Source organism: Chamaea fasciata, unplaced genomic scaffold (genome assembly GCF_029207755.1).
Source record: "Chamaea fasciata isolate MVZ Bird 193981 ecotype frontalis unplaced genomic scaffold, bChaFas1.0.hap1 SCAF_1, whole genome shotgun sequence".
Lineage (NCBI taxonomy): Eukaryota > Metazoa > Chordata > Aves > Passeriformes > Sylviidae > Chamaea > Chamaea fasciata.
Genome location: NW_027094086.1, coordinates 5,675,943 through 5,683,296, shown reverse-complemented (window position 1 = coordinate 5,683,296; position 7,354 = coordinate 5,675,943). Strand labels below are relative to the sequence as shown.

General features: G+C 41.4%; 1 long non-coding RNA gene across 1 annotated transcript; it reads left to right on the top strand.

The window, feature by feature from the left end:
- The first annotated feature begins 285 nt into the window (after nucleotides 1-285).
- On the top strand, nucleotides 286-6,111 carry LOC136301230 (uncharacterized). The gene is made up of 2 exons (XR_010723816.1): nucleotides 286-778; nucleotides 5,568-6,111. It is a non-coding gene; the product is annotated as an uncharacterized lncRNA (long non-coding RNA).
- The last annotated feature ends 1,243 nt before the right edge of the window (nucleotides 6,112-7,354 follow it).

Sequence of the window (7,354 nt, the reverse complement as noted above, 5' to 3'; positions counted from 1 at the left end):
CCATTTAACTGTCTCATTAACATCTCAAACCCAAAACAATTCCTACTGTCCTTCCCCCAGACCTAACAGGAAGGCATTGACTGAAGCCCAGCTTTGCTCCCAGCTTTCCTGCCAGTGATAACATCCACCTCGTGCTCTGATACGATGAGCAGGATGCTGCCAGAGCACGGATCCAGCTTTGCTGCTCCTTAGTGCTGCCATGCCCAGGTGCCATCACATCCCATTCAAACACTGGTAGAGTTGTAATCACATAGGGGCAGATAATCACTACTTATCTTACTCACCTGTTCTTACCAAGCCAAGTAGATAAAGCTAAATGTTTTGTTTGAAAGGTTGCCAGTTTCAGTATGGGGTTTTTTTTGTTTGGTTGGTTTTTTTTGCCTTCATAAATAGCTCCAGAGACTCCATTTGCATTAGAAAATATGTGATTGTAAGAATCTCACTGGATGTCTGTGAGCTGTTTGAGTAACTTTTATATCAAGGTTTGAAATGAACAAACTTTGCCTTCTTTATCTAATGAATACTTCCAGTTTACAGCCTATGTCTTCGTATCTGGGATTAATATGTGAACTCTAAAAAAATATTACCCAGAGTAATACTGAGGTCCAGACTCTATCCAGCAAGTAGAAAAACATTGATCTATTCTCTAAGGAGCCTGTGCAGCCACTGGGGAGAGCCAGGGTCCTCCAGACCTCAGGATGGGACAAATTACTCTAAAGAAGATTCTGTCTCTCTATAGAAGAAACGTTTGCCAAATAGACACGTGCAGTGGTTTAAGGTAAGTATCTGAAATCTAGCAGTATGACTCTGGACTTTTAAGTGAGTCATTAATTTTTACAGTTTAGATTCAAGGATATAAACTTCTGTTAATTCATAACCCATAAGAAAATTCTATTTTGGATTGTGGATATAACCATTTCTGATTTCTTCCTTTTCTCCTCAGCAGGAAGCTTTTACACTGGAATGCCTGCATAAACTTTTTTCCCCCCACTTTCTCTCCTTTTATGTATTTTTGCTTTGAGCATCATGAACAAACTTTGAATTAATTATTTTTTCCAGACTTTCACTTTAAAATCCATTCACTACGTAGTTCACATTTTTAAAAGGCACTTCAGAGATATCTTCTTGCGTTCCTGCTACACCTTTATAGTGTTGAATAAATCAGTAAGAATTTCCTTTGTTGGTTTCCATGTTAAACTTCCTGCATGATTACACCTAAAAAGGAAAGAAATGCTTCCAGGGGAAGCAATGTGCTATGGTCCCAAAATACTCAGATTTACAGCTGGGGTTTCTTCCCAGCTCTAGCAATTTTTTTTTTTTTTTTTTTTTAGGTTGATACATTCTAGTGAAAAAGATGATTGCAGATATAAACAAGTGATGTGAAGAAATAGCACACAGATGATTTTCCTCATTCCAGTGCATCCTATTGAGATAGAAATTAATGAATAAGTGAGGTCATGATTTAAATATGGTTCAGATTAGTCATGAACTAAATCTGTTCCTAATAAAAACTGCCCAGCAGCCTGTGTAAAAGATACCTGATGTTCACTCAGACCTCCTAAAGAGAACTAATTATCACCTTTTGGGTTTTTTGGGTTTTGGGTTTTGTTTGTTTGTTTGTTTGTTTTTTGTTTTGTTGTTGTTGTTGTTTGTTGTTGTTGTTGTTTTTATTTTATTTTTTTTTCTCTTAAACGATAGGTAGGAAGAAGGACTGCTGCTTCACAGCATACATTTCCCCTGTCATGACAGCTGATGTGCTGTAACCACCCCATAGCAGAGCAGGGCTTGTCATTGCCTCCCAGGAACATGAATTGCCACAGAATCAGTGCAAAAGACCACCAAAAAAAGTGTCCATCTTTGCCTGAATCTGAGATAACATCATTATTTTCATTGTAGATATTCCTGAAATATTTTAGTCTTGAGTTGCCACCATGGAAAAAGCAAAAATCATTACTTCCTTGGAGTTTTGCTTTCTATTTTCTGCTTTTTTTCTCTGTGTTAATCTCCTTGATCAGTGTGCTGCTTTTGAGAGGAGGATTTGGGCTGAGGGAGAACAAATGAACGTGTGTTTTCTCAGGTACATTCTCCTTCTTTGATACAGCCTTATTCCCTGGCCTAATAAATGTTCCCTGCTGAGTCCTACTTACTCCAGCATTTTGGTCTTCCCTGTCACAGAGGGTTTCAAAGCAGAAGTGAAGTTAGTCCATGCAATGTGTTTGGGAGAAGGCCTGCCCTACACGAGCCAAGCACAGGGGGAGGATGAAGAGAGAGAAGACAGAGGGATTTGGAAAGAGCTCCTTCAACTAAACAGTCTCAGCTGACACCAAAGAAGGGCAGCAGAGCTGGGGAAGGGTCTGGAGCACAAGACTGATGAGGGGCAGCTGAGGGAGCTTGGGTAGTTTATTCTGGAGAAAAATAGGCTCAGGAGGGGCTTTCTTGCTCTCTCAAACTATCTGGAAGGAAGTTGTAGCCAGGTGGGGTTTGGCTTCTTATCCCAAGTAAAAATCTACAGGACAAGAGGAAACAGCCTCAAGTTGCACCAGGGGAGGTTTGGATTGGATGTTAGGGAAAATTTCTTCACCAAAAAGTTGTCAAGCACTGGAACAAGCTGCCCATGGGAGCAGTGGAATCACCAGCCCTCGAGATACTTAAAAGATGTGTAGATGTGGTTCTTGAGGATGTGGTTTAGTGTTTAAATTGGCAGTGCTGGGTCAATAGTTGGACTCAATGATCTTAAAGGTCCTTTACAATCTAAATTATTCTGTGATTTAATATACGTTAAATTCAGTGGGGCTGCTCCAGATCAGCACAGATTTTAATCAGGCTGCCACACTTTGTCCTGTTGAGTACAGGCTCCCATTTACAGCCAGCTGTACGCCTGAGCTGTTCCAATGCAGCTCCTCAGAGCTGATGTTTGAGCAGGGTCCATCTTCATTCTGCTCACAGCTTTTCATTAGCATCTCCAGGCTCCCTCACAGCATACCCACAGTCCCAGGCTCTGCTTGTGAAACTAATGACATGCTAATCAATACTGTGCTGTGCATGTTGTTTAGCATGCCTGGCAGGGCTATGTATTTGAAAAAGCAACATGTTGGAGAAGGAAAACACCTTATATAACTTCTTCTGATGTTCAAGTACCTGTTTTGAAGAATGTAGGGAGATGAATATTTCTGTCTGCAGCATCCACCTATGAAAGGATAGGTTTGACCTAATCTTGCTAATGATGTCTGCCATGCTAGTGTTTTGCCCAGACTCGAAGAAATTGAAGTAGTGAAGTTTCAAAATAGCTTGAAACAAAGCAGCATCCATAGCCCAGGTGGCAAAACTCCTGCAAGAGATGAAATGGGGAAGAAATGTAAGGAGATTTGGCTCACACAGTTTAAATAAAGGGAAGGTGAGGTTGAGGGAAGATGAAAATCTGAGATGATTTTTCAAGAGAAAATTAGATAAGGGCAAGAGCAATCTGTTCCAGGCTGCCCTGAAATATATTTCAGAAAGTTTTTGCTTTATAGTTGAGGTGAGGAAAAACTTTGATAAAAGGGATAATTTTCCACTGAAAGCCATTTAATCATCAAAAGGCACCCAACAAAACTCTCAGGCTACTGTTGGTGCTGAGTGAGCTGCTCTTATTGCTCAGCCCTCAAAGGGATTTAGCAAATATCATCAGCAGAATTGTGTAGGATCAATACCCGCAAGCGAGTGCGTCTGGTGAGAATGAAAACACATCCAACTCTTAGCCAATACCAGGAATATCTCTGGTCTTCCACAACTGGAAGTATGGAAACTTTATCAGATTGAAGACAAAGGTTTTGGACTAGTAAAAAAAAATCTCTGCCAATATGAAGACCAAAGCAATTCATAAAATGTAGAGGATGTCTTCTTCAGACATTATGACCCACATAAGGAGATCAGGGTGAAAAATCCACCTTCAGAGGGGGAAAATGAAGTTCTAGGAGGCTGTGCTTGGTGAGATGGAAGAGGTCCTTTAATTTCAGCTGCTAACACTGTTAATGGGATTTCCTTTGGAAACTCTTACTATATATATGTATTTACAGGAAACAGTGAACTTAAATGATTTAGCAAGGTCATAAGCTGGAACAGGTGGAAAACTTGCTGCCTCTTCCCTGCTGAGACAGATCAAAGGGAAAGGCTCAGCAGCTGGCAAAGGGAGTGGCTGAGAGATGCCAATCTTGTATTGCTTGATTTTTTTGTTTCTGTTTTCTCTGTGCAGCAGAGGCCTTAAAAATTAGTCAGAAATAGGTAAGAAATGTAGTGTGAAGCCTGGCTCTTGCATTGATGGATGCAGCTGAGCTGTAGCACAGGGAGGAAAGATCTCCATGTTCCCAGGGAGGGAACAGTATATGCTCCCTCTGAAAATGATTTTAATTATGCTCCAATTACTGTACCTGGAGGAAATCCTTCAGATGTTTTGCACTGAGATCTCACCCGTAAGTGTCGACAAACAGCTGAAAATTGTTGTCAGTCATTAGGCTACTGATGAAAATGTCACCAGCCAGCTCAGTGCAATCACTTCAACAGCTCCTTGGTTTCCTTCATTGACTTTTCTTTGTTCTGCAGTTCGTGTGCAATCCAGACACAGAATTGGATCAGCATCTCCCTCTGAGACGAGAGGTTGTGGCAGACTAAGGTGCTTCATACAGGGGTTTTCAAATAGGGTGAGGCTGGTGAGGCCCTGGCGCAGGCTGCCTGGAAAGCTGTGGATGCCCCATCCCTGGAAGTGCTCAGTTTGGATGAGGTTTTACCAGCCTCATCTGGTGGAAGTTGTCCCTGCCCATGGCAGAGGGTTGGAACGAAGTGATCTTTATGGTCCCTTCCAACCCAAGCCCCTCTGTGATTCTGTGGTGATACACTGAGCATGAGCTTAAATGGATGACAGCGGAATTTGTGGGTTCAGCTGGGACATCACCTGGTCAGTTGGGACCACCTTTGCCACAGAGGTGGTCATTTGGATTAAGATGGAGACCAGACAAGTAGAAACTGTAAAGTTAAAGTGTCCATCATGAATCCTGAGTCCCCTGTCTCTCTGCCATGGGAGCTTTGTTGCTCAATTTTTACTCCCATTAGCAAGACTACAAGATACTACATATGTGTGAGACGTATCAGTTGTAGGTAGGACATTTTCTTGAGAAGCCTTAATATTTGATGAAAAATCCTGAATCGGGAAGTTTTTCACCTATTTTGCTGTAACATGTATGAAAGATATGAAATCACATCAGGGCTTATTGACTCAGTGCAGTATATGTGAAACAACTCCGATCTAGGAAAAGGAGGGGCTAGGATGAAGACATCCTGAAGTCATACTGTAGCACTGATGCTACAGAAGCAGTTCTAAACCAACCCTCCAATCCTTGATTTATCCACTGGAGAATATTTGATAAAATCATTTGGCTGTGAAATAATTAATAATCACTTTTCAGAAGTGTCAAATATTAGTTCTCATGTTGCTGTGGGATTTGTGTCTGGTATGAGCCCTCAGTTTTCTATTTGCATGGCAAAGAGACACATGACGTGTGGGTGGAATATTCATGGATGTTCTGGTTTTTCAGGAACATGTTTTTGCTACTGCTTCTGGAAGACCTGGTATGGCTCATGTTAAATTACAAGGATCCATCAATGTCAAAACATTCCATTTGGCAAGGAGCTCTGGAAGACCGTCATGCTGGAGAACTGGAGGAGAAGCTTCCTTGGTCGTTGCAGCTAAATGTACCTACAAAATGATTAAATCTGTTTGCTGAAGGCCTAGAAACATCAGATTGGTGTAGCACTGAAAGTACTCTCTAGTTCAGCCACAGGGTGTGTAACTGTAAATGCTTACAGAATAAAAGCCTTGGAGATAGGAAATGAACATACAATGAAATACTGGATATGGTTTTATATATATATATATATACACTAGTTGTGCACAGTCCAGTGCAAAAATATTCATTAAAAGTAGAGCACAGTCCTGGCCTCATTATTGTTCTTTCATTTGTGAGAACAGCCCCAGTACCATTCAATGGAAATTACCATATAAAATAGATAGTTTTTCAGTCTTCAGAATACTCCTGTCAGCCTAGGGTTTTTTTCAGATATTAAAATATTCAAACCATCTCTAAGTGTCACTGGGTAGATTTTTCTGCCCCCTGAAGGTCTACAGTGAATGGATGAGAAGGAAGAGATGGTAACGCTGCACTGTGCTGTGCACGCACCATTGGAGGCTCTACCACCCTCCCCAATCCCACAGTAGGAAACATCCCTTTTTCTACACCAGAAGTGAAAAGAAGACCTAAAACCCTCAGAGAAATCAACCTCTCTTTATACCTCCACTCACCCATTCAGCAGCACCACCATGAATCTGATTCTGGGGAGGCAGGAAAATCCAAATGAGGGTAATCACTGGGTGGTTCAGCCTTCATAACCAGAAAAACAACCTAACAACAGGTTTTTAAAGAGGAAAGGAAGCAGAAAACCACACACAGGGCATCTTCCAGTGCACCAGAACCTCTGGCTGGTCTGTCTGCGCAACACCAGCAGTGTATTCAGGAGCACTGAGCCACAAGAACATCCTTACACAGAGATGGCAAAACTCTGTAGCATTCATATAAAATCATGTGTTAACAGAAAGACCTGGGAAGTCAGGGGAGAGCATGAAGCAGGGAGACAAAGAGCAGCAATAATTGGTTTAATCTACCCAAGAACTGAGCTGCCAGTTGGCACTGCTGGCCCTCAGTGCATTCACTGTCAGCGCCTGGCGGATTAAGCAGCAGAGCTCAGAGACAGAGGTTTCTGCTGAAGGAGGCAATTTCACACTGAGAAGGGCATTTACTTTGAAGCAAAAACTTTGCTGTGTACTCTGTGTTTTTGTTGAAATAACAACAAAGTGGCTTTAGATATACTCCAGGGTAGCTGACAACAGAGTTTGACCTGACTTCAACAAAACTACATCTTATTAAAGGGGAAGAGATGCTATTCACAAGGAAGGAGAGCTCATTGTTCCTGTATTTGTACAGTTGTTAAGGCAAGAGGGTTCCTGATGCATGACCAGGGCTCCTGGGCATTGCAAAATACTAATTATAAAATCCATCTATGTGACAACAGAAGTCTAAAAACACAAACTGAAGCCTTTCACAGTAACTTTCTCACATTTGGAATGAACCACTGATAGTCTGAAACAGAAAATTGTGAAGGTCCTGCAAAGGTATCTGAAGTCAAGTTTTGGGTAAGTGCTAGAGGGCTTGCAGAAATACTAGGTAAGATTTGCTGTAATTCAGCAAGATAATTGCTTATACTTTGCTGTGTTGCAAAAACTAGTTAACAAAATTAATGGTATTATTCTCAAAAGACTAAGGAAGAA